At 45.0% G+C, this 27075-nt stretch overlaps 1 protein-coding gene and 1 pseudogene across 2 annotated transcripts in view; one reads left to right on the top strand and one right to left on the bottom strand.

Moving 5' to 3' along the window:
* Window positions 1-27075, top strand: part of LOC147417537 (uncharacterized) — a 52500-nt gene that overhangs the window by 8197 nt on the left and 17228 nt on the right. The gene's annotated exons all lie outside the window — the stretch shown is intronic.
* LOC147417538 (uncharacterized) lies at window positions 14815-16066 on the bottom strand (annotated as a pseudogene).

Here is a 27075-nt window from a genome sequence, read left to right as displayed (position 1 = left end):
ACGACGCGACGACAATGCGCTGAGAGCGTAGATGTCGAAATCCGCGTACAGCGGGCTGAAACTGAAAATGCTGGCTGATTTGACGGTACGCCGAGGATCTGCTGCGGGTAGGTGAGATCTGCGAGGCTAAGGCTGATTCTGTGAGGTGATTCTGAGGATTTGCTGCGGGTAGGTGAGATCTGACGCCGGAAAATTGCAAAACGCTGATGCTATTTGCAAGGTGCAAAAACGCTAGGCTTGATCTGGGATCTGCAAAAACGCCAAATTTGATCTGCTGAAAAACGCTAGGCTGATTCTGTTGTAGAAAACGGTAGGCTGATCTGGTATCTGTTGAAAACGCTATGTTGAATTTGTTGTAGACAACGCTAGGCTGATTCTGTTGTAGAAAACTGTAGGCTGATCTACTATCTACTGAAAACGCTACGTTGAATTCATTGTAGAAAACGCTAGGCTGATTTGCAACCAAAACGCTATCTGCTTCTTGTTGGCTAGATAACGCTAGGCCTCCTGTCGGTCTTGCTAAGAAGGTGCACAGCAAGTTACTAGAACTTCTGCTGCCTCTTCTGCCAGAAAGTGCTAGCGCTAGGTTTCTTATATATTAATTTAGCAAATTTGCCCTACCCAGTTTCCCAACAAAGTCACTTATAAATAATAAGTGAAAAATGGATAAAATAGGGAAAATGGGTTCTCTGTAATGTAAAATGCTCATGATGGGTACTGTCTGTCATGCTGTGTGCAACCAGAGGATATGCAACTACTCTAAGTGCCTGGACATGCACGGCCTGCACACAGGCTCACAAAGGTGCCAAAACACTTCCTAAGCCGACCTGAACCCTAGACCTGAAGTAGCTTGTCCACATGCACATAGGGTTAGATGTGCACGTGACAACGGATGCTCAAGAGCAGAGCCTCAAAAGCATCAGTTCTAAAAGCACTTGACACCAAAAGCACCTGCTTCCAAAAGCTTGTTCTAAAAACTGCCCAAAACAGCCAGTGCAAATCGCGGAAATCTATACAACTTGTCACATCATCAGCCAGTGCGATTACGAAATTCCAGCTAGAGTTGAAGCTTTTGTATGTTTAGGGTTTTAGGCCCCTCGGCCGGTGTTCAAGTGGTTAGGTCTTCAAACTCCAAACCCTTAGGCCCCCATTGTCACAAAGTGATGATGTGGCGCGCCCAATTGGAAGGAAAATGGCTAAGAGGACAAGGAGATATTAAACCTAGAAGAACTTGAAGAGTTTTGGGCATGAGGCCTAAATTAAGGGGTTAGGATTTTAAAACCTAACCCATCAAGTTAAGGAGCACTGGCTGGGAGGCGTAAACTCCAAAATAATCAAAAGCTTGACGCTTGGTTTGCTATTTGTAAATCGCACTGGCTGTGCCATGTGGTAGGTTGTACAAAATTCCGCGATCTACGTTGAGCTGATGACGTGGCAGTTTGCGTGAGCTTTTGAGTGCTGATGCTTTTGGGATTGTGTGCTTTTAGAACTGAAGCGTTCCGGGGCTTTGCTTTTGGGCATCCCTTGTAAGTTTATAAGGAGCCTCTGGGTTCCTCCTCAGGGGAGTATTTGGGACGTAGTCTCGGAGAGAGTTGGACCTCGAGGAGCTGTACTTTGTGAACCTAATATTAAAGAAATATCGGAAGGGGTGCAAATTTTTGGGGCTAGTGCGTCTTGGCTTGGAACTCCGCCGTGCCGTGTCGATTCTCCTCTCTCTCTTTCTCTCTTGTCAAGTTTAGTGAGTTTGCAGTTTCTGTTCGTGTGTTGCTATTGATTTCTCGCTTGGAGTGTCCAAGCCTGTAACAATGGTATCAGAGCGCAAAAAGATTCTTCTACGGAGGATCTGATCCCTTCTGCAGCACGCATGAGTTCTCGCAGAGAATCTGACAGAAACGACACCTCTGAGGGGAGGTTTCCAGTGCGGGAACTGAAGAAACCAACGAAGATTTATGTGAATTCTCAGCAAGGAATTTTGCCAGAGCAGAGTTCAAACGTCAATTGCAGGTTGAGACGAGGTAAAAAGATTGATGTACTCCCAGAACTAGAAATATGTCAAGTATCCGAAGAATTACCCGATGGATGAGATTCACTCGAAATGGTGAGAGGCCATTGATTCTCCTCTTAGGTCGAGAAAAAAGCTGAAAGAAAATGCGAGTGTAGAAAAGTGGAAACTTTACTTGTAGACAAAGCTCTTGAAAAGAAGATGAACCAGTTAATGCAAGGCTTGAAGCACTTTCGGAAGAAGAGAAATCGGTGGATTTCTTTGGTTATTTGGGCCGGAAGTTGACTTTCGAGGTGGCAAGCAAATCCAAGAAGCGTGTTCATTTTGAGGATGACCTAGATTTTTCTTTGTCTTTAGAGAGTTTTGATAGTTCGTCATCCTCTAGTTCCAGTGAGGATGAGAAAAGGTGGGAGAACCGGAGAAAAAGCATGTATTTGAAAAAGTCTAGAAGGCATGGGAGGCCATCTAGTTTTTAGGTTACTAGGACGTCCATCGAGCTCTTGAGTTCATACAACATTTTGACATCGCCTTCTCGGAAGGTCGGTTTGCGGAATGCTCCAAGGTGCGAAGGGAGGCATCTTACTTTGAAAGGAAATGCACATACATGGTGGTCTACTCTGTTGTTACGCAGAGAAGCACCTACGACGTGGGTAAAATTCTTTTGAATTTTCACGTCAACTTGGATATCAGAAGAATATGAAGAAGATGTCATCACGGCTTGGCATCATCTGAGAATTGACTAAGAAAGATATGTTGGATGACTACTGCCAAAGGTTGTGGGATACTTATATGCTAGAGGATTTTGGAGAAGTGTCACAAATTGTTGACGTGTCAAGCCACTGAAGAGCGGAGCCAACTTGCAGATCTCGATCGAGGGGCCTAAAACCTAAGAAGAAGTAGAAGCGGCACAAGAAGTTTTACCAACTTGCAAAGTCTTGTCAAGTGGCCTATTTTTAAAGAAGAGTTTCCACCAACTTATGGGACCCCGTCCAATTGGGGCCAGGGGACCTAAAGGCATTAAAATAAAGCAGTACCGCACACACACACACTCTCAATCTCTTGCTTGGAGAGCTGATGACATGGCATCTTGTACAGACAACCCGAAAATTCCGCTGACATGCTGACGTGGCAGGACTGTATAGACATTTCCGCGTTTTACGCGTTGACGTGGCAACAGTGTATGGAGTTTCCTTGATTTGCGTTGGTTGCTTTTGGGGAGGCCAGATGCTTTTAGAACTCGAAGCTTTTCATGTAATTGCTTTTCATGGCCTGAAATATGAGCCAAGGGCTCATTTGTTGGCATGCTTCCGGGTGAAGGTGCAAAGCGTGGAGTACCGGCTTGCACTGAGTTGAAGCATTATAAAGAAATACTGAAAGGGGCGCCAAGGTTTGGGGTCAGTGCTCTCTCGGGGTGGAACTCTGCCACTCCCCGTCTCGTGTGTTGTGCACTCTCTATCTCTTTCAGTTAAGTTGTAATTTGAAGTGCTTAAGGTTGTTCAGTCTGTTCTTTTCCATTGGCACGTGGTGCCTGTCTCTGTGACAGTGGTATTAGAGCTTCAGGTGTGTGCTTTTCTCAAAGCATACCGGTCTTACCAAAGAGCAGACAGAGCAAGCACATGGAAGTTTATTCGTGCCCCGACGCGGGACTTACTAGCCACTCCCACCCTTACTTCATCGCGCGTCGGGCGCGCTCCCGTCTTGATCGCTTTGACTTACAGGGCATAAGCCATTAAGATCACTTGCAAGAGAAGGATCAAAGATATTTTTCGCACCCTTTTTTTCTCAGAGGCGGTGCCATGAAGTGGTGGATCTCTATAGCTACCGAGCCGCACACTCCAAGGATTTGGCAAGCTTTCAAAATTTGTTTTTTGCTCGAAGTTACATGCTTTTTGGCATCTTCCTTCAGAGTGTAGATTCTTGCAAAGTGGGATATCCTGAAATGCTTGCCATGGAAGCCTTAGCAGATTACAACTTAAATTTTTTCGACACCTTGCAATAGGTTCTCTTCTCAACCTGATAACCTTGGAGGTCCAATGTGATTGCTATGCCTTGGGAGAAGTTGGGACTACCATCACCGCTACAGGAACAGTGTTTGCCGAGGCTTGTTTCGACTATTCAAGAGCTTATGGACCATGCTGCGGTTGGCTACAACCTTATGGAAGAAATCTAACCCTAATCTTGGTGCAGATTTCAGGATGGAAAACCATTCGTCTTTTCGAGCTCGACTGATGTCGAGATTGCTTTTTAAGTTTGAGTTTTGTTTGATTCGGTGATCCTGTTTGGAGTTTGTTTGAAATGGATGGTATCTGTTTTAAACCTGTCTTGGTGCCGATTTGAACTGTTTGACTTTGATTTCAATATTGGTTTCAATTCTTGGTGATTTACTCTCGGGTGGAGTAGTGAGAAATGTTATTTTGGTATTGTTTGAACCTGGAACAACGCAGACGGGATGTTTGGGGAGCGTTTCGTTGTATGCTTGAAAACCTCGGAACAACGTAGACGGGATGTATGGGGAGCGTTTCGTTGTATGTTGGAAAACCTCGGAACGACGCAAACAAAACATCTAGGGAGTGATGAGTACACGGCGGTGTGTGCAAGTGAAAGAGCACGCGAGAGTGTGCGGGGTGTGTGCAAGGAGAGATGGCGAAGGCCAGCAGCAAGCTGGGCACTAGCAGGTCAAAAGAGAGAGTGAGAAGGCGCTCGTGAGTTGCAAGGGGATAAGTGAGTGAGTTGTAAAAAACTCACTATCCCTTTATTATTTGTATAACGACCAATTTAATAAGTTAGTGGCCAAGTTCACAAAGGTTAGTACCTTACCTTTAAAATATACATTAAAAGGGGGCCATTTGGGCCTTTAACCCAACAACCTCCCACTTAAAGGCATAAATGGCGCCTTTAAGCTACGTGACTCCCACCATCTCTATGCATAGATGATGTTGTGCTTTGGATAAGCACTTAGTGAGAGCATCGGCTGGATTTTGTGATGTATGGACCTTAAGCAATGTAATAAGGCCATCCTCAAGCACTTCTCGTATGAAGTGATACCGCACATCAATATGCTTTGTGCGTGCATGAAACATGGCGTTCTTTGCCAGACATATGGCACTCTGGCTATCACAACCAAGCATAGGTGCCTTGGCAAGCAAACCAAACTCACTGCATAGGCGTGCTAACCAAATAGCTTCTTTGGAAGCCTCAGTGGCTGAAATATATTCAGCCTCTGTCGTAGACAATGCAACAATCTTTTGCAATCTAGAACACCATGAAACAGCACCTCCCGCAAGAGTAAATACATAGCCACTTGTGGATTTCCGTGTATCCACATCACCAGCCATGTCAGAGTCACAAAATCCCTTCAACTCCATTGGTCCTTTACCATAGCAGAGGCATTTGTTTTTAGTCCCTTTCAAGTACCTCATAATGGACTTCACTGCATCCCAATACAACCTGCCTGGATTAGCCATAAATCGGCTAACAACTCTCACTGCATGGGCTATGTCAGGCCTAGTAGCAACCATAGCATACATAAGTGAACCACAAGCTGAAGCATAAGGCACACTTTGCATGTCATTGGCTTCTTCCTTTGGCTTGGGACAATCATCCTTGGAGATCTTGACATATGGCTGTGATGGCACACCAAGAGGCTTTGCTTCAGCCATGTTAAATCTGTCCAGCACTTTTTCAATGTACTTTTCTTGCGACAAATACAATAGACGCTTGTCTCTTTGCCGTGTAACACGCACTCCAAGTATATGTTCAGCTGCCCCAAGGTCTTTCATTGAAAACGCAGATTTCAGCTGCCCTTTAAGAGCATCAACAGTGCTTCTTTTCTTTGCAGCTATCAACATATCGTCTACATAGAGCACAAGAATGATAGGGCTGCCATCCTCATCACGTTTGGTATACAAACAATGGTTTGCATGGCTTCTTTTGTAACCATGTTTAAGCATGAAGCGATCAAACTTCTTGTACCACTGTCTACATGATTGTTTCAGCCCATACAAGCTTCTATTGAGCATACATACCAAATGTTCCTTGCCAGGGATAACAAAACCCTCGGGTTGCTTCATGTAAAGCTCTTCTTCCACATCACCATGCAAGAAAGCGGTATGTACATCCATTTGGTCCATTTCCAAATCAAGAGCAGCCACAATGGCAAACAATACACGCAAAGTGGTCATCTTCACAACAGGAAAGAGCACTTCCTGAAAGTCTATGCCTTCGGTTTGAACATATCCCTTTGCAACAAGCCTTGCCTTATACTTGGGGTTTTGCATCAACAGTTTTAATTTTATACACCCATTTGTTAGGAATAGCCTTCCTTCCTTTGGGCAATTCAACCAAATCCCAAGTATGATTAGCATGCAAAGCTTTAATCTCTTCCTGCATAGCAAGCTCCCACTTGTCACTATGCTCACATGTCTTTGCCTCTTTATACGTAAGAGGCTCTCCCTCATCTGTCAACATAATGTAATGCAAAGAGGGGTCATATCGACTCACAAGCCGTCTTTGATGAGTAGACTGCCTCACCCAATGATCCACATTATCCGGCAATGGGTTTACATCAGGTGGCACTACAAAATCATCAACAATGGACTGCTGTACATAATTTTCAGCACCATTTTCAGCATTGTTTCTTGGCTGCAAATGCCCTTCAGGAGCCTCAATTTGCTGTCCAACATCATCTGGCTCAAACACCACTGGATCATCTACATTTTCAGCCATTTGTGGTGCATCCTGAGGGTCAAAAATAGGCCTAAGAGGTGGCTGGTCATGCTGAAATTTCACCCTTTTATGGTCATGCTTTGAGGCACAATTGTTTTGAAGCAGCATTGCCTCATTAAAAACAACATCCCGGTTGCGTACAACCCTTTTGACTGAGGTAACCAAATCCTGTAACCCATTTCGTCTTCTTCACCATATCCCATGAAGAGGCCTTTAATGGACTTCGCATCTAGTTTACTCCTCAACTGAGGTCTAACATGCACAAAAGCTTCGCAACCAAAAATGCGTAAGTGATTATATGAAGCAGGCTTGCCAGACCAAACCTCTTCAGGGATGTCACCTTTCAAAGACATGTGAGAGGATCGATTGCATATATGCACTGCAGTTTTCAAAGCTTCTCCCCAAAATTCATGAGAGAGATTAGCTGTGGACAGCATGCATCTCACCCTCTCACAAAGTGTCCTATTGAATCTTTCAGCAACACCATTAGAAGAGGGGCTGTATGGTACAGTAGGCTCCCTCTTAATGCTCAAATTTTCACAAAACTTGTTAAATTCAGCACTTTTGTACTCCCTCCCATTGTTTGTACGCAAACATTTTAGCTTTCTACCTGTTTGGGTGGTCACAAATGCATGAAATCTCTTAAACGCAGCAAAGGCTTCATCCTTAGACTTAAGCAAATAAACCCAAATTTTCCTAGAATGATTATCAACAAAGGAGACAAAATAACATGCACCACCCATAGACTTAGTAGGCATGCTACATACATCAGAATGTACAAGATCAAGCACACAAGATTTACGAGAGACACCAGAGTAATAAGAACGCTTTACTTGCTTGCCATATTGATATTCATTACAAAAATCAAGCTTTGTGCCTTTAGCATCAAGCTTGTTCAAAGTACAAAGCTTAGAAAGGCCCTTTTGGCTCACATGGCCAAGCCTCTTGTGCCACAACTCCATGTGAGAGTTAATTTCAACCAATGCAATAAACTTACCCAACACGGCCTTTCCATGCATGCAGTAAAGTGTCCCTTTCTTTGTGCCCTTTACAATTAGCCTTGAGCCTTTGGTCATTTTCCATGATCCTCTCTCAAACAAGATGCTGTAACCATGCATATTCATCTGACCAACAGAAAGCAGACCCTTCTTGATTCCCGGCACATATCTAACATCATGCAGGACAAGCTCATTTGTGCCATCTATGGAGAGATGCACTGTGCCAATACCCTCAATGGAACATGTATGATTGTTTCCAAGGTATACATGGCCACGCTTGCCTACATCAAAAGTAGAGAAACACTCCTTGATAGGAGTCACACGAAATGAAGCACCGAAATCAACAATCCAAGTCTGGGACAATGCATCATTGACAGTCAACAAAGCATCAATAAGATCACTCTTGGTGATCTGCATGTCCTGTGAATGAACATTTAGAGAGGCATCAAAGTCATAAGTATCATCATCTGACAAAGTGGCACACAAGATGTCCTCTACATCTGACAGCTCCTCAATCACGACACTAGAAGCCACATCGGGCTTCTCTTTGTCCTTTGAGCTATCGTGTGCATCTGCCTTGACTTCCTTCTTCTCTTTCTTTTTGTCTCCGCCATTTTTTTTTCTTTCTAACTCAGCTTTATAGTACCTGCAATCGGGTTTCTTGTAACCTTTCCTGCCACATTGATAGCAAGTCACATCACCCTTGCCTTTGCTTGCATTTCCCCTTTCTTTACTCTTACTCTTACTCCTTTGTGCATAAGCATTCTTCTTTTCTGTCGTGCCTCTAACCATGTTGGCAGAGCTGCCTCCCTCTCCACTTGCTTTCCTCCTGATTTCTTCATTCAAAATAGAACCCCTAACACCATCAAAGGTCAAATTGGGGTTATTGGACGACGAAACCACCAAAGTTTCCCATGACTCAGGTAAGGTCATAAGCAAGAAGATAGCTTTCAGCTTATCATCAAAAGGGGGCAAGCCAGAATCCTGTAACTGCGACAAAGTACCTGCGAATAATGACAAGTGCTCTGCCGCGCTCTTGGACTCATCTAGTTGCATGCGAACAAGTTTTCGCATCAAGTGCACCTGGTTGACAGGCGTTGTATTTTCATACATTCCCTTTAACTTCTCTCACACATCAAAAGTAGTCATGAGACCTTTCACATCAATGACGGTCTCATCCGTCATGGCCATTTTAATGTATGTAACGGCCTTCCTGTTCATGCTAACCCATGCTTCATTCGTTATATTCTGTGGCTTTACCTGTTCAAGTGCCCCTTCGCAATCCTTAAGAAATAGGATTCCCTGAATCCTATCTTTCCAAAGATCAAAACCTGTTCCATCGAACCTCCTAATCTCGAAGAGGTTCTTCACATCCGAAGAAGATGAGGCCATAGTTGCACGAAATAAGGGGGATAATACGCTGATTTTTTGGGCAAAATGTGCAAAAATCAGAGTATAGCCTCACAAAGATGTGCACTACAACTCCAAATGGTCACAGGAGCAATTTGGGGCAAAATAAGTCGATTTGGGCACAAAATTCAATTTTTGAAATTTATGCGCAGGAAATTTCAGCGAGCGAATTTGTGCTAAAAAACAACAAATTTAGTTGTTTTTAGCCTCAGAGGACATACATAAGGCTAATACACAGCCTTTAGAAGCATGTAAGCGCAAAAGCCCCAATTTGTAGCATCAAAATTGCATGAAATTGAGCCACAAATGGTCATACATAGCCAAAATTTGTCAAACGTGCGTAGATTGCATCAATTTGCACTTTCCTCAATGTAATCGCACCATAAAAACACTTGCAGCAACCTGGGTAAATCTGAAATTTGCTCAAAATACCTGTTTTAGGGCTTGTTTTTTGGCAATTTCAGTGTTTCCGAGTGCCGGGGACTTAGCAAAAGTATTCCTACACCTTAATACATCATTTGCAAAACCTGTATTTTGCGGTCATAACCTGTAATTTGCTGTTTTTGACCTAATTTCAGCCTGTTTTGGGTCTATTTGGGTTGCCGGGGGGGCTCTAGTATCGGGGGACGAGTCCTTTGGCGACGAAATTGCAAAATCTCGCGTGAAAGTTGACCTTCTTGGCTGAAATTCAGCGTTTGCAGGTTTGGGGGCAAACCCTAATCGGGCTCTGATACTAGTTGATGAGTGCACGGCGGTGTGTGCAAGTGAAAGAGCACGCGAGAGTGTGCGGGGTGTGTGTAGGGAGAGATGGCGAAGGCCAACAGCAAGCTGGGTGCTAGCAGATCGAAAGAGAGAGTGAGAAGGCGCTCGTGAGTTGTAAGGGGATAAGTGAGTGAGTTGTAAAAAACTCACTATCCCTTTATTATTTGTATAAGGACCAATTTAATAAGTTAGTGGCCAAGTTCAATGTGAACTTGGCCAAAGGTTAGTACTTTTAAAATATACATTAAAAGGGGGCCATTTGGGCCTTTAACCCAACAAGGAGCATTTGGTTGTATGCTTGAATCTCCAAGCGACGTTGACTGCTGTCTAGGGAGCGTTCGGTTGTACCCGTCCTCTAAGCTCATGGCCCGTTAGAGTTTTACTCTACTCCCTTGTCCTCTCGCCATTCCTTCCATTTGGGCACGCCATGTCACCTACTTGTGACATTCCTTGTCACACAGTGATGACATGGCATGGCCTAAAGGACAGAGCCAGACAGAGGGGTCCAAAATCCTAGTGAAATGAGGCAAAAGAAGTTGTTCCAACTTATTGGTTCCTTTCGAGGGGCCTAGAGAGGTTAGGGATTAAAACCTAAGTCTTCCAACTTTTGAGACCTGGCTGAGGGACCTAAAACCTTTAAAGAAAGCCAGGACCCCAAAAATTGCGTAGAACATGCTGACGTGGTAGGCTATATGGATGCTTGCGGTTTATGGCACAAATTGTGGAGGTTTGATGACGTGGCAGCAGCGTACGAAAAACCCATGGAGGGCTTGCTTTGGGGCCATGAGATTTTAGAACTGCAACTTTTCATTGTAACTGCTTTTGCGTTTGTCCAAAGGCCTTCATAAGTGTGCTCAGGGCCTTCTTTCTCTTTATATTGGCTTGGGAGCACTAAGAGAAGGAGGCGGACATTGTACTTTGCGAAGCATAATAATAAAGAAATACTGAGAGGGGTGCCAATTTTTGGTGCCAATGCATCTGGGCGTGAAACTATGCCGTGCCATGTCGACTCTGCTTCTCTCTCTCTCTCTCTCTCTCTCTCTCTCTCTCTCTCTCTCTCTCTCTCTCACTCTCTTCAAGTCATTTGCAGTTTCTCATGTGTTACAATTGATCTTCGGCTTAGGGTATTCAAGTTTATTACATTGGTATCAGAGCTCAAACGATTCTTTTGCTACGTAGGATCTGATCCCTTTTTCTGCAACACATGGATTCTGGCAGTGAATCTGTCAGGGAGGAAACGGTTTTACCCAATTGCACGAGTGAGGAAATCAACGGAGGTTCTAGCGTGTAAGGTGCAGAAGAATGAATGTTGTATTTTCTCAAGATTAGTGATCTTTATTGCTCAAGGTTCCTTTTAGTTCTTAGGGAAAGAGAGAGCTTTCCGTCTTGTAGAGTGCTGTGGCCATGAACAAAGTGAGTGGATTGTGCGTGCAAGTGAATGAGACTGAGAGAAGGAGAGAGAAGAGATACGACACCCGAGAGGTTGTAAAACCCTCCTCCGAAGGCCCCACTCTCGTCGGCGAGAGTGCTCTATTCTTTGATTGCACAAAGGTGTACAATGCGTATGCAATGGACAGATGCAAGTTGGACTATGCCGATGACGACAACGGTGATGACGACGACGACTCGATGGTTGAAATCTATAGGCTTCTAACCGCTGAATTCGGGGACTGATTCGGTGGCTGAAAATGACTGTTTTGGGCTGTGTTTTATGGCTGAAAATGGGGAACCATCTGCAACCTTCTTGGGGGGAATCTGCTACGGAGTCTGAGGCTGAAAATCTGCGTTTCTTCAAGGGGCTGAACTGCAGATCAAAAACGCTGATTTGCTGAAAACGAAACGCTGAAAATCTGCTGAAGTCTGCTGGCGTTTTTGCATGAGAAAATGCTGGCTGAAGTGGGGTGGGGAATCGCTAGGCAATGGCTGATCTGGTGATGGCTGAGGAAAGGCAAAAACGCTAATGTTGTTGTGGTTCTGTCGTGGGAAAAACACCGAGGGTGATGGGAGGTATGGCGATGGGGGTCATGAGGGGGGGTACTGTTGAGAAGTTGCCTGTTGAGCGGGTAGCTCCTGCCGCCTCTTCTGCCAGAAAGTGTGAACTTTGGTTTGCTTATATATTAACTTAGCAAAATTGCCCTACCTACTTTTGTTGGAAAGTCACTTAAAAATAATAAGTGAAAATAACCAATAAATAGGAAAATAGGCTAAATGCACTGGAAAATTCCCCTAACTGATGCTAATGAATTCTGATGGGAATTTCGATGATCATGATGTGTGCAACCGGAGGATATGCATCTATGCTAAGTGACTGGGCATGCACGGTCTACGAATAGACTCACAAAAGTGCTAGATCACTGCTAATCTAAACTGACTGAACCTTGCTGTAGTGTAGCTTGTCCACGGACACATAGGGTTGGGATGTGTTGTTGCTAATTGGACTATTGTTTTTCTTTTAATGATTAATTTCTTTCTCTAGGATATTTTATTGTGTACACTAAGAACTGTTAAAAGATTGTAGCTATAAGAAGTACCATCAAGAACGGACAACTCTGATGTGTCACTTGATGGGTGACGGTAAACATCGCGAAGGAGTTTCCGTAAGTTCGGTGGAAAGGGCCGGTTACGAGTGCCCCTGATGCGTCACATGATGGGTGACGGGTGCATCAGTAAGGGGGTATTCCGTAGGCTAAGGAGGAAATCCGAACTGAGTAAGAAAATACGTGTAAGAACCTAAGCACAAGAATAAAGATGGGTTCAATGAAGCTTTTTACGAAAAGCAGGAACATTCGCGGGAGGGCAGATGCTTTCCCGCGAGGAGTCTGTGTCTGCATTGCATTTGTGCCGTGTTCTGCACCCGAGGACGCTTGGAATGTGTTCGTATAGCATTATTTTCACTAAGTGAGTTTTTAAAGTTTGAACAGGTTCACACTTTATTTTATAAAGTGGCTGGTCACTTAAACTCTTATAATAAAATAAAGCAAGGCTCTCTAAAAAAAACCCAGCGCTAATAAGCTAGGCAGGCCAGATTCAGCGATCTCTCTCTCCTCTCTCTAAAAGCGCCAGATTCAGCGATCTCTCTCTCTCCTCTCTCTAGGGGTGCCAGGGTTCTGCTTTTTCGGCTCCTATTCCCGCCGGGTGCAAGGGCCTATATAAGGGCAGCAAGCATTCCAGTTTTAGGACACGTCGGAAGCAGCAGAAGGAGCTAGCGCTGGGATTCTGGAGCAAGTGTTGGCGACGGAAATTGCAAGTGTTCGTGTGACGATTGAGTACGGAGGTCGCTTTTCCGAGCAAGGAGCGACAAGTATAAGGTGTTGATATGCATTGAGAATTATTGCTTTGTGTGGTTTGTTTTGCAAGAATCTCCCGTCTTACGGGAAAGCCCCTCACGGGAAGTACGGCTTCATGCCTAAGTGTTAGGTGCAGCGGAATGAATGTTGTATTTTCTCAAGATTAGTGATCTTTATTGCTCAAGGTTCCTTTTAGTTCTCAAGGAAAGAGAGAGCTTTCCGTCTTATGGAGAGTGATATGATCACGAACAAAGTGAGTGGATATTGTGCGTGCAAGTGAATGAAATTGAGAGAAGGAGAGAGAAGAGATACGACACCGAGAGGTTTGTAAAACCCTCCTCCGAAGGCCCCACTCTCATCGGCGAGAGTGGTCTACTTTGATTGCACAAAGGTGTACAATGCGAATGCAATGGACTGATGCAATGGGACTATGCCGATGACGACGACGACGACGACGGTGACGACGGCGACTTGGGCTGAAATCTGGGATCTTCTTGATGCTGAATTTCTGGGACTGTTTCGGTGGCTGAAAATGACTGTTTTGGGCTGTGTTCTTATGGTTGAAAATGGGGAACCATATGCAACCTTTTTGGGCTGATCTGCTACCTTTGCTAAGGCTGAAAACCTGCGTTTCAACTGCTGAATTTTTGATCCAAAAACGCTGGAATTTCTGCTCCAAAAACGCTGGTTTTGTTTAGGGTTTGCTGCGTTTTTAGGGTTTGCTGAAAACGCTGGGATCTGCAGGTATTCCAAGGCTGAAAACGCTAATGAAGCTGAGGTTCTGCTGTGGATTGAAAACGCTAAGGGGAGTGGGAGGATGGCGCGGGGTCATAAGGGGGGTACTGCTGAGAAGTTGCCTGTTGAGCGGGAAGCTCCTGCTGCCTCTTCTGCCAGAAAGTGCTAACTTTGGTTTGCTTATATATTAACTTAGCAAAATTGCCCTACCTACTTTTGTAGGAAAGTCACTTAAAAATAATAAGTGAAAATAACCAAAAATAGGAAAATAGACTAAATGCATTGGAAAATTCCCCTAACTGATGCTAATGGACTCTGATGGGAATTCCGATGATCATGCTGTGTGCAACCGGAGGATATGCATGTATGCTAAGTGACTGGGCATGCACGGTCTACGAATAGACTCACAAAAGTGCCAGATCATTGCTAGTCTAAACTTGACTGAACTGACTGAACCCTGCTGTGGTATAGCTTGTCCACGGACACATAGGGTTGGGATGTGTCACGTGACATCCCCTCCTTTTCAAAGTGAGGTACTGGTACCGAACTGTATGGCGTCGAGGGAGATCGCCAACAGCATCCGGAATCTTGGAAGGGACTCTTCGCCGGCCCACTCTGCTGTGTGGGTCGTGCGGTACTTGAACTTCATAAAGGTCTGCAACGCTTGCTTCTTTGGGCCGTGCCAAAAGCGACACAGTCTTCTGTAGCTCCTTTGATGCTTCAACTTCGTCTAGGGGTCTGCTTCTTTCGTCTTCAAGAATCTCCATGGCTGAAAATTCCTGAAACTATCTCCAACACAAAACCATGAACATACCTATTTCATGTAAAGTGAAGGAAAAAAATCTTGTCTTCTCTAAAGACTGTGTATGCAATGTCGATGAACATAGAGACGGAGTTACAACCCGATCATCAAACACATGCAAACAATGTACTCGAATCTTTTCTGTTTGATCGAAATCAATCGACTGTGGCAAATCACAATGGAAATGCCCATGCTTGGTGCTCATACTATCATGTGATCTTTCAAAAACTGTGTCATGCCAAGGAAGAAACATGGAATGTGACTTCCTGAGATACAAACTTTTCAACTTTTCATGCACAATCCGCATACATTCGTGCTCATCCATGAGAGAAACGTGCTCAACATACAATATGTCATGCCTAGGAAAAGGGATCAAATAACGATGCTGACTAAAATACAGGAAACCTTCACGAATGAAACACTTGAACAATGCGTGCGTATCAATCATGCGAACACATAATACTTCTTGTGATGGTTCCTTGGACCAAGGCTCGAGAGCCAAGATCGCTTCTTCGGGATCTATCGAATCTTCTTGTGGGGGATCTGTGGACCTCGACTCGAAAGCCAAGATCGATTCTTGGTGATTGATCGAATCTACAATGAGGTTAGCTTCGCTAGAAAAAGCATCAACTAACACATCATCCTTGTGAACAATCACATCATCTTCATGCAATTCATCATGCTTGTGAGAAATCACATCTTGATCATGCAAATCATCATGCTTGTGAGAAATCACATCTTGATCATGCAAATCATCATGCTTGTGAGAAATCACATCTTGATCATGCAAATCATCATGCTTGTCATTCAAATCATCATGCAAATCATTGTCATTCAATTCATCATGCTTCTCATAATCATTCAATTCATCATGCTTCTCATCATCATGCAAATCATTATCAATCAAATCATCATCATCATGCTTCACACAATCATGCAAATCCTGTGTGTCATGCTTGGGAGAAGAAGAGACTGAGAGAGTCTCCTTTTCCCGATCCTGTCGCATCTGTGCTTGCATTTGAGAAAAGAGTCGCAACATCTCTTGCCGTATTGCTTTGTTCTCGCGGTCAAATCTTGCTTGACTTTCTTTGTTCTCTCGATCAAATTCTGCTTGACTTGCTTTGTTCTCTCGATCTATGGTTGCCCTTCGTTCTTGGTACTTGCGCTCTATGGCTGCCATGTCTTCTTCGTAGGCTTTTCTTTCTGCTTCTCTTTCTTGGGCCAACTCCTCCATAGGAGTTAGTGCAATCTTTCTCGTAGATGGGGAAGGGTCGGAAAAACCTCCTGGTGTGGAAAATTCTTCTTCGCCTCTCTCATGCTCATCACCTCCAAGCGAAGTATCCATTCCGCTTCGAGTGATGACCATTCTGCAATCGTGGGTTCTTGTGGGATCTTGGGGGTCTTGGGTTCTTAAGTTCACGAGGAACTTGGGTTCTTGAGGTCCTTGATTCGTGAGAATCTTGGGTTCTTGAGGTTCTTGAGATCCTCGATTTGTGAAAATCTTGGGTTCTTGAGGTTTTCTTTTGCTTGCAAATCGCGTTGGAGAAGGATCTTCTCTTCACCCGAGTTCTACTCCTTTCCGTGGGCGCACCCCTTGGCGGCCTTGCGCTCACACCAAGGTTGCTTTTTCGCACCTCACGTCGATTGGTCGGCCGCTAAGTGCACGGTCCGCTCTCAATGAGTGAAAAGAGACACAAGGGGAGGTTGGACAAGCCCTTCTTTCTTGGGATTCCTGTCACTCTTCAACAGAACACGATTAGGAATCGCCACGCCCAAGTAAACTTGGGTTCGTGCGATTGCAACAAGCAAAAAAATTCTTGTGGTTCTTTCCTTGAGTAATGCAGAACACTTCCAAAGCTCTGATACCAATGTTAGGTGCTGCAGAATGAATGTTGTATTTTCTCAAGATTAGTGATCTTTATCGCTCAAGGTTCCTTTTAGTTCTCAGGGAAAGAGAGAGCTTTCCGTCTTATGGAGAGTGATATGATCACGAACAAAGTGAGTGGATATTGTGCGTGCAAGTGAATGAGATTGAGAGAAGGAGAGAGAAGAGATACGACACCGAGAGGTTTGTAAAACCCTCCTCCGAAGGCCCCACTCTCGTCGGCCAGAGTGGTCTACTTTGATTGCACAAAGGTGTACAATGCGAATGCAATGGACTGATGCAATGAGACTACGCCGATGACGACGACGACGGTGACGACGGCGACTTGGGCTGAAATCTGGGATCTTCTTGATGCTGAATTTCTGGGATTGTTTCGGTGGCTGAAAATGACTGTTTTGGGTTGTGTTCTTATGGTTGAAAATGGGGAACCATCTGCAACCTTTTTGGGCTGATCTGCTACCTTTGCTAAGGCTGAAAACCTGCGTTTCAACTGCTGAATTTTTGATCCAAAAACGCTGGTTTTGTTTAGGGTTTGCTGCGTTTTTAGGGTTTGCTGAAAACGCTGGGATCTGCAGGTATTCCAAGGCTGAAAACGCTAATGAAGCTGAGGTTCTGTTGTGGATTGAAAACGCTAAGGGGAGTGGGAGGATGGCGCGGGGTCATAAGGGGGGTACTGCTGAGAAGTTGCCTGTTGAGTGGGAAGCTCCTGCTGCCTCTTCTGCCAGAAAGTGCTAACTTTGGTTTGCTTATATATTAACTTAGCAAAATTGCCCTACCTACTTTTGTAGGAAAGTCACTTAAAAATAATAAGTGAAAATAACCAAAAATAGGAAAATAGACTAAATGCATCGGAAAATTCCCCTAACTGATGCTAATGGACTCTGATGGGAATTCCGATGATCATGCTGTGTGCAACCGGAGGATATGCATCTATGCTAAGTGATTGGGCATGCACGGTCTACGAATAGACTCACAAAAGTGCCAGATCATTGCTAATCTAAACTTGATTGAACTGACTGAACCCTGTTGTGGTATAGCTTGTCCACGGACACATAGGGTTGGGATGTGTCACGTGACACTAAGTCCCTTACGGGAAAGTACGGCTACGCGTCTAAGTCCCTTACGGGAAGGAACGGCCTTGTGTCCAAGCCCTTTATGGGAAAGTACGACCTTCGGGTCTAAGATTACAGAACGGAGGGGTTTCCTCGGGTTCTCGTGCTTGTATAAGAATTCTCCCTGAATAAAGAATACTCTTGACGGGGGGGGACCAGCCCATCTTCTGGTCCCCAATACTGTGTCGATCTTCTCCCTTCTCTCACCTTTGCAAAGTATTTTATTTTTCAGATTTCTAAGTGCTCGTGTACGCTCCCGTTTTGTGACAGTGGTATCGGAGCTCGGACTCCTCTCTTTCTCTGCAAAGAAGGACGATTCCGGGAAGAACGGGAAGAACCGTGTCGGGCGAAGGGAGAAGCGTTGAAGAGGAGCTTCCACAAGTGCAAGCTCAGCTTACGGATTTGCAACAAATCTTACTATTGTCAGATGTCCAAAAGCTCTTGGGCGGAATGAAGAAAACGAATGGAACCGATGCAGCCAGGCATCCAGACCACACTGTTGGCTTGAGACCACAGGAGGAAAGAGAAGAAGAACATGCCGAGGTGCACAAAGGATCTTTGGATCGGAATGAACGGCCTACTCCAAGGAAAGGCCAGGAAAAAGCGCTCTCTTTACTAGACGAGAGCAAGGACATCTCTATCTCATCTCCATCCTACTCTCCTGATTATACTTCTACTTCTCGATCATCTCGTCAGAAGAAGGAAGTCGCTACTACTACTACCCTACATCAACCTAAAGATAAGCCTCGATTCAAGAAGCATGGTCGCAAGTCTCAACATCGCAGGAGAGTCTTCAAATCGGGCGACAAGGACATCAAGTTCGAAACCTACAACGGACGGAGAGACATCTCCAAAGCACTGTCCTTCATCAGACAGTTTGAAGTCGCCTTTACCAATGGGCACTTCATAGAAAGATCCAAATTATGCCATGTGGGGATGCACCTCAAGGAAACGGAAAGTAATTGGTGGTTAGCCAAGATTCTGGAAGGTTCTTAGGCCAGAACTTGGGAGAGCTTCAAATCTGAATTTTATGAACAATTTCTTCTACCTGACTTCGAGCAGGACATACGGAAGGAATGGGATTGGCTTGCCCAGAAGGAACATGAAAGAGTAACGACCTATGTGGACAAGTATTGGTCGGTTCTTCTGAAGGTCACTCCCTTCATGAAGATTGCCGACGAGGAAAAGAAACGAAAGTTTGAAGTGGGTCTTCAACCGCAGCTTCGAAAGAGTATGAAAGTGTATACGTATGATACTCTTTAGAGGATGATGGAGTCAGCAATCATTGCTGAGGATTTGCACTCAACTGGGACGCCCAGAAAAATGGAGCATAGCACTTACCGTGCAAGACAAAGAGGGGTCTACGATGACCAAGGGGGCCAAGGAAGAAAACGTCCTCCATCTAGGGACTATGATCATTCTAAGAAGCCAGAGAGCAATGGCAAGCGAACTAAGTATCTTTCTCCTACTCAACTTAAACTTTCAGAGAGGAAGGAAGATGCTTCTACTGTGGCGAGAAAGGACATATGAAACCGGATTGCCCGCTAAAGCAGCAACGGCAAGAACAAGCCTCTACGAGGCAAGAGAAAGCAAGGAAGGAACCCGCACCACCAAGCTCGAACTCAATTCCAGATGTTCAAGGAAACACAGAAACGGAGAAAGGGAAGCGTCAACTTCTGAAGGGCTGGGGGTCTTTGAACAACCAGCGAGTACTGATTCTTTATGATCCAGGATCCACGGATAACTTCATCTCCCTGGATATTGCGGAACGTTTGTGCCTCACACCGGCTCAGCTTGGCACACCGGTTACATCCGGATCGGCATTCGAGGGGTTGACAACCAATGCAACTCCCGTGCAAGGACAACTCAATCTTCAGATTGGCGAGTACAAGGACCGTGAATCATTTTTGATGGCACCCATCGAGGGATGTGATATCATCTTGGGTATGCCATGGCACTTCCAGATGACACCTATTCCCGATTATGTGGAAAAGACCCTCACTTTTGATCATGGGGGTAAGAAAATACAGATTCATGCTGATGTAGGAGATTGGCAGTTCCCAATTGTAAGCCATATCTCCATTAAGAAATAAATGAAGAAGTGTGTTTCTGCTTACTTGATTTTTGCACTGAGAAGGATAAAACTAGTGGGGACTCTCTCTCTAGTCTGGAAATTAAGCGTCTTCAATTTATTGAAAAGTACAAAGATTGTTTCACGGAAACACTTCCTGATGAACTCCCTCCGGTACGCCCGGAAGATCACCGCATAGATCTCATACCGGGTAGCTCGCCTCCCAATCAACCCCCTTATCGGGTGAGTCTTGCTCAACAAGAGGAAATTCTGAAGCAAGTCAACGAGCTTCTAGAGAAAGGGTTAGTACGGCCAAGTGCTTCACCCTACTGCTCTCCAGTTCTACTGGTGCAGAAGAAAGATGGCACGTTTCGAATGTGCATAGACTATAGGTCTTTAAACAAGATCACGGTCAAGAATCGCTTTCCGATCCCTCGGATTGATGATATACTCGATAAGTTGCAGGGTGCAAGTGTCTTTAGTCGCATAGACTTAAAGAGTGGGTATCATCAGATACGGATTGCCCCTGAGGATGTCCATAAGACTGCTTTCTGCACAACTTTTGGACTATACGGATTTTTGGTAATGCCTTTCGGCTTGACCAATGCTCTTGCGATGTTCAATCGCATGATGGACCGCATTTTCAGTCTGTATCGAGCTTTTACGGGAGTATTCTTTGACGACATACTCATCTTCTCTAAGTCAGAAGAGGAACATCGGAAGCACTTGGACTTGGTGTTTCAAGAATTGCGAAAGCTCATGTGAATGCAAAGAAGAGCGAGTTCTTTCTCTCAGAGATACACTATCTCGGTCGTATAGTCTCTCACAATCAAGTGAGTATGGATCCTGCCAAGATCCGAGTGGTAGAAGATTGGCCTATTCCCACTACGGTACAAGATGTACGTAGCTTCCTGGGATTATGTTCGTATTATCGAAGGTTTGTCCGAGGATTTGCTCATGTAGCAGGACCACTTCATGATTTGACAAAGAAGAAGATTCCTTTCAGATGGGGATCGAGACAACAAGGAGCTTTTGATCGGCTCAAGTACTTGCTAAGCCATGGACCTATTTTGATAGTGCCGGACTTAAGGAAACCATTTGAGGTTCACTGCGATGCTTCAGGCGATTGCATCGGAGCAGTGTTAAACCAAGAAGGCCATGCGGTGGCCTACGTAAGCAAACGGCTTAAGGATGCAGAGTTGCATGCATCAATCTACGAAAAGGAACTCACGGTTGTGATTCACGCCTTATCCAACTGGAAGCACTATCTTCTAGGAGCGGATTTTGTGATCAAGATTGATCACCAGAGTTTGCGGTATTTTCTTACGCAAAGGAAACTATCTGAGAAGCAGATGAGATGGGCAAACTTTTTGTCTATGTTTCACTTCCAGATCCTTCACACGACTGGGAGTAAGAATGTGGTCGCGGACGCATTGTCTAGGCGGCCAAGGGTGAACGCTATCACTTCGGTGTATCACCAAGAATTAGAAGCACTACCAGATTTGTATCCGAATGATCCAGATTTCTCCACCATTTGGGGAAAGCTACATCGTGGAGAGAATGAGTTTCCCTATTCCATTCGGGACGGGTATCTCTACTACCATCAGGCCATATGTGTGGCGGAACCATTAAGAAAGAAGATCATGGATGAAGCACACGCTTCACCTTATGCGGGTCATCGGGGTATTCTCCCTACGACCTTAGCAATGGAAAGATATTTCTTTTGGCCTAGCCTTAAAGCAGACATTGATAAGTATGTCAGAGAATGCTTGGTTTGCCAAAAAGTGAAGTATGATCGGCATAAGACGCCTGGGTTGCTACAACCTTTGCCTGTGCCTAATGAACCTTGGGAAAGTATTGCCATGGACTTCATCATGGACCTCCCTAGAACTTAGACAGGAAATGACGCGATCTGGACCATTGTGGACAGGTCTAGCAAGCAAGCACACTTTATACCAGTCAAGAAAACGATCAAAGCAGATCATATGGCTAGGGTCTTCTTGGCACAGATCTTTAAGCATCATGGAATGCCTGAGTCTATTGTGAGTGATCGAGATCCTCGCATGACAGGAAATTTTTGGCGTGCCTTGATGGATAATTTTGGTACGAAGCTGAATTTTTCATCTGCCTACCATCCTCAAACGGACGGGCAAAGTGAGATAGCCAATTCCACAGTATTGGATATGTTAAAAGCTTATGTGTCAGACCGACAATCTGACTGGGAGAAATATTTGCCTCTTGTCGAGTATGCATATAACAATACCATACACTCATCGACGGGGAAAGCACCTTTTGAGATTCTCTATGGTAAGCCTTTGCTTCCACCAATCCTTTTAACTAAGGATAAGATCTTTGCAGCAGATGAATTTGTCCGGGATTTGGACACAGCCTATGGGCAAGTTAGGAGAGCTATTCTACGCTCTCAGGAAAAGCATAAGAAAGCTGCAGACAAGCACAGGAGGAATCTAGACTTAACAGTCGGGCAGTTAGTCTTACTCAAGTTTGAGAAGACAAGACTTAAGAAACAAGCGTCTCATAAGGGGAAGGTGGTAAAACTTTCTACCCGTTATTATGGGCCGTTTAAGATCACTGAGCGAGTGAATGCTGTCACCTTCCGATTAGAGCTACCGCCTAATTGGAGGATCCATAATGCTTTCCATGTCAGCTTACTCCGGTCATATGTGGGACCGCCTCCGAGCCAGCCTAGTGCTGAGGAACCTCCTGAGGTTGAGGAAACAGAAGAAATACTCCAACCGGAGCAGATAGTACGTCATCAGGAGCGGCCTCTCAAGTCCGGAAAAATAACACGGAAGTATTTGGTTAAGTTTAAGAACTATTCGAATCTAGATGCTCAGTGGATGACGTAGGAGGAATTAGTAGCTTATCCCGAGATACTGGAGGTATATGTCCAAGCACTATAGTTGAGGTCAACTGTTTAGAAGCCAGAGGGATGTTGCTAATTGGACTATTCTTTTTCTTTTAATGATTAATTTCTTTCTCTAGGATATTTTATTGTGTATACTAAGAACTGTTAAAAGATTGTAGCTATAAGAAGTACCATCAAGAATGGACAACTCTGATGTGTCACTTGATGGGTGACGGTAAACATCGCGAAGGAGTTTCCGTAAGTTCGGTGGAAAGGGCCGGGTTACGAGTGCCCCTGATGCGTCACATGATGGGTGACGGGTGCATCAATAAGGGGGCATTCCGTAGGCTAAGGAGGAAATCCGAACTGAGTAAGAAAATACGCGTAAGAACGCAAGCACAAGAATAAAGATGGGTTCAATGAAGCTTTTTACAAAAAGCAGGAACATTCGCAGGAGGGCAGATGCTTTCCCGCGAGGAGTCTGTGTCTGCATTGCATCTGTGCCGTGTTCTGCACCCAGGGACGCTTGGAATGTGTTCGTATAGCATTATTTTCACTAACTAAGTGAGTTTTTAAAGTTTGAACGGGTTCACACTTTATTTTATAAAGTGGCCGGTCACTTTTAAGTGACCAGCCCTCTTATAATAAAATAAAGCAAGGCTCTCTAAAAAAAAACCCAGCGCTAATAAGCTAGGCAGGCCAGATTCAGCGATCTCTCTCTCTCCTCTCTCTAGGGGCTCCAGGGTTCTGCTTTTTCGGCTCCTATTCCCGTCGGGTGCAAGGGCCTATAAAAGGGCAGCAAGCGTTCCAGTTTTAGGACACGTCGGAAGCAGCAAAAGGAGCTAGCGCTGGGATTCTGGAGCAAGTGTTGGCGACGGAAATTGCAAGTGTTCGTGTGACGACTGAGTACGGAGGTCGCTTTTCCGAGCAAGGAGCGACAGGTATAAGGTGTTGATACGCATTGAGAATTATTGCTTTGTGTGGTTTGTTTTGCAGGAATCTTCCGTCTTACGGGAAAGCCCCTCATGGGAAGTACAGCTTCACGCCTAAGTCCCTTACGGGAAAGTACGGCTTCGCGCCTAAGTCCTTTACGGGAAGGAACGGCCTTGTGCCCAAGCCCGTTACGGGAAAGCACGACCTTCGGGTCTAAGATTACAGAACGGAGGGGTTTCCTCGGGTTCTCGTGCTTGTATAAGAATTCTCCCTGAATAAAGAATACTCTTGACGGGGGGGGGACCAGCCCATCTTCTGGTCCCCAATACTGTGTCGATCTTCTCCCTTCTCTCACCTTTGCAAAGTATTTTATTTTTCAGATTTCTAAGTGCTCGTGTACGCTCCCGTTTTGTGACATGTGTCACGTGACATCCCCTCCTTTTCAAAGTGAGGTACTGGTACCGAACTGTATGGCGTCGAGGGAGATCGCCAACAGTATCCGGAATCTTGGAAGGGACTCTTCGCCGGCCCACTCTGAGGTGTGGGTCGTGCAGTACTTGAATTTCATAAATGTCTGCAACGCTTGCTTCTTTGGGCCGCGCCGAAAGCGACTCAAAGTCTTCTGTGGCTCCTTCGATGCGTCAACTTCGTCTAGAGTCCTGCTTCTTTCGTCTTCAAGAATCTCCATGGCTGAAAATTCCTGAAACCATCTCCGACACAAAACCATGAACATACCCATTCTATGTAAAGTGAAGGAAAAAAATCTAGTCTTCTCTAAAGACTGTGTATGCAATGTAGATGAACATAGAGATGGAGTGACAACCCGTTCATCAAACACATGCAGACAATGAGGTCGAATCTTTTCTGTTTGATCGAAATCAATCAACGGTGGCAAATCACAATGGAAATGCCCATGCTTGGTGCTCATACTATCGTGTGCTCTTTCGGAAACTGTGTCATGCCAAGGAAGAGACATGGAATGCGACTTCTTGACATACAAACTTTTCAGCTTGTCATGAACAATCCGCATACATTCGTGCTCATCCATGAGAGAAACGTGCTCAACATACAATATGTCATGCCTAGTAAAAGGGATCACATAACGATGCTGACTAAAATACAGGAAACCGTCACGAATGAAACACTCGAACAATGCGTGCGTATCAATCATGCGAACACATAATACTTCGTGTGAGGGCTCTTTGGACCAAGGCTCGAGAGCCAAGATCGCTTCTTCCTGAATGATTGAATCGTCCTGTGGGGGTTCTTTGGACCTCGACTCGAAAGCCAAGATCAGATCTTCGTGACTGCTCGAATCTACAACGAGGTTAGCTTCGCTAGGAAAAGCTTCCACTAACACATCATCCTTGTGAACAATCACATCATCTTCATGCAAGTCATCATGCTTGTGAGAAATCACATCTTGATCATGCAAATCATCATGCTTATCATTGTTATCCAAATCATTATGCAAATCATTGGTATCCAAATCATCATGCTCATTGGTTATCATTGTCATGCAAATCATCATGCTTAGCAATATCATCATGCTTCAAACAATCATGCAAATCCTGTGTATCCTGCTTTGGAGAAGAAGAGACTGAGAGAGTCTCCTTATCTCGAATCCTTTCAACCTTGTCCTGCATATTAGCAATGAGAGATGGAGAATGAGCAATGTCCTCTCCATGAATGACAATAGGAGAATCACTTTTGGCATTGAGAGTTAAAGTGCTAGCCTCCCAATCCACGAGAGGGTTTATTTCACGAAACCATTTCATGCCTAAAATCATATCACATCCTGAGAGAGGAGAAACAACAAATCTTCTAGTGAAGGTAGTCTGTTGGATTGCAAACAACACATCAAGGCATTCTTTCGTGATGAGAGCGTCCATACCAGGACGAAAGCAAGAGACCTCGATAGGAGATCTCGGACTAACTTCGAGGCGGGCTCTCTCAACAAGAGAGGGGCTGATCACATCATGCATACTACCTATGAAACCGGCCTGTTCAATCCAAAAAGGGCGGTAGACTTTACTTTAAACCTTGATTTAGCTTTCACCCATTAGTAGTCGTCTATTTTACTTGTACTTTCAAGACACAACATAGGGGAGAGGGATACAGGCTGCTAGATTGCACCTATATGAGTAGACGGACACCAGATTGGCCCCCAACTTAGGCGCCCCTTTCGGTATTTCTTTATTGTTCAAAAGAGGGAATATACGCTGTGGTTCTTTCCAAGCTGCCCCGCACAAACTCGGCTGAATTTCCACTGTTCCAGCTTGATTTCGGCAGCATAACTGTACTAGAACCCTTCACAGTCAGTATTCCCACGCATTGGCCGACCTTCCCGACGCATACGGGCGCTTTGCAAAACCTGGCGAGAATCTGCAGCACGCTGAATTCTCGGTTTTCAGCCCTGAAAATGCACCAGATCACCTGTACAGCGGTCCCCTTGCGTCCCCGAACCTCCTGGGGGTATTAGGGTCCGTTTAGGGCCAAAACCCTAAACCTGCAAAAATACACAGCAGGCTGTAATTCACTGTTTCGGGCTCCGTTTCGCGTGCCGGTCGCATCCGTAGCAAGTCCTCGAGCTCCCGCACCTGTAGGGCTACTTGCCCTTTGAATCGGACGAGATTTCTGGCGTGAAACCTCTCCGAATTCACCTGTACCTGCGGGGGGATTAGCCGCTAGCTAATCCAGTACCTGTGCAAGAGGCTCTTGCCTCGGCAATCGCGCATGAACCCACACAACTGTACATTGGTCAAATGAAGAGCCCACTAGAGGGGCATAACATACTGCCAAAGGGGAGAGAGAGGGCAGTGCGTAGCGTGCAGGGCATCACTCCTGGCACCGCACTGTGCATAAGAGGGAAAGCAAGCACTCCATAGCTCTTAACCTGTGACAGAGACTTGCAAAATGAGCCTCCCAGCTATAAATCACGTTTTTGCCTTCTCTATAAGTAGTAAACTGGCCTCAGAGTGCCAAGTGTCACTCATTTGTGCATTTTCCCGCTTTAGACCCTCGGGTCTAAAAATATCTCACCTGCAGCCTCTGTTGACTTGGCCACAGAGTAACAAAATGATCCCCATGTCAAACTGCACGTAATGACGCGAAGACATTTTCAGGTCCCAAAATAGCAGTTCCCTAAATTTTAGGAGATGCTGCCATTGTATCTTTCTAGGTCATCCGACCCTCTTTGTACACTGCGGCCACATCCAAAACTGAAATGTAGCCTCTGTAGCAAAGGATTCCACTTTGGCTAGTCAATGACCCCACTTGGCTAACCATAGTCCTTGTCCAACCTTAGTGCTCTCTTGCCCTCAGGCCTGGACTCCCTCTGGACAGTTCCACACTAGCTATGCAATGCAGGGCAGTTAGATTTCCCGAGGGGTGTTTCCAAAAAGTGAAAGTAAATAGATAATAAGAAAGAAATCAACAAAAAGGATAGATAGTAGTCACACGCTGGTGACATACCCCCCTCTTGAAA

Source organism: Adiantum capillus-veneris, chromosome 30, assembly GCF_014529385.1.
Source record: "Adiantum capillus-veneris isolate H3 chromosome 30, ASM1452938v2, whole genome shotgun sequence".
In the NCBI taxonomy this organism is placed as follows: Eukaryota; Viridiplantae; Streptophyta; class Polypodiopsida; order Polypodiales; family Pteridaceae; genus Adiantum; species Adiantum capillus-veneris.
This window is presented reverse-complemented; position numbering and strand designations above follow the sequence as displayed.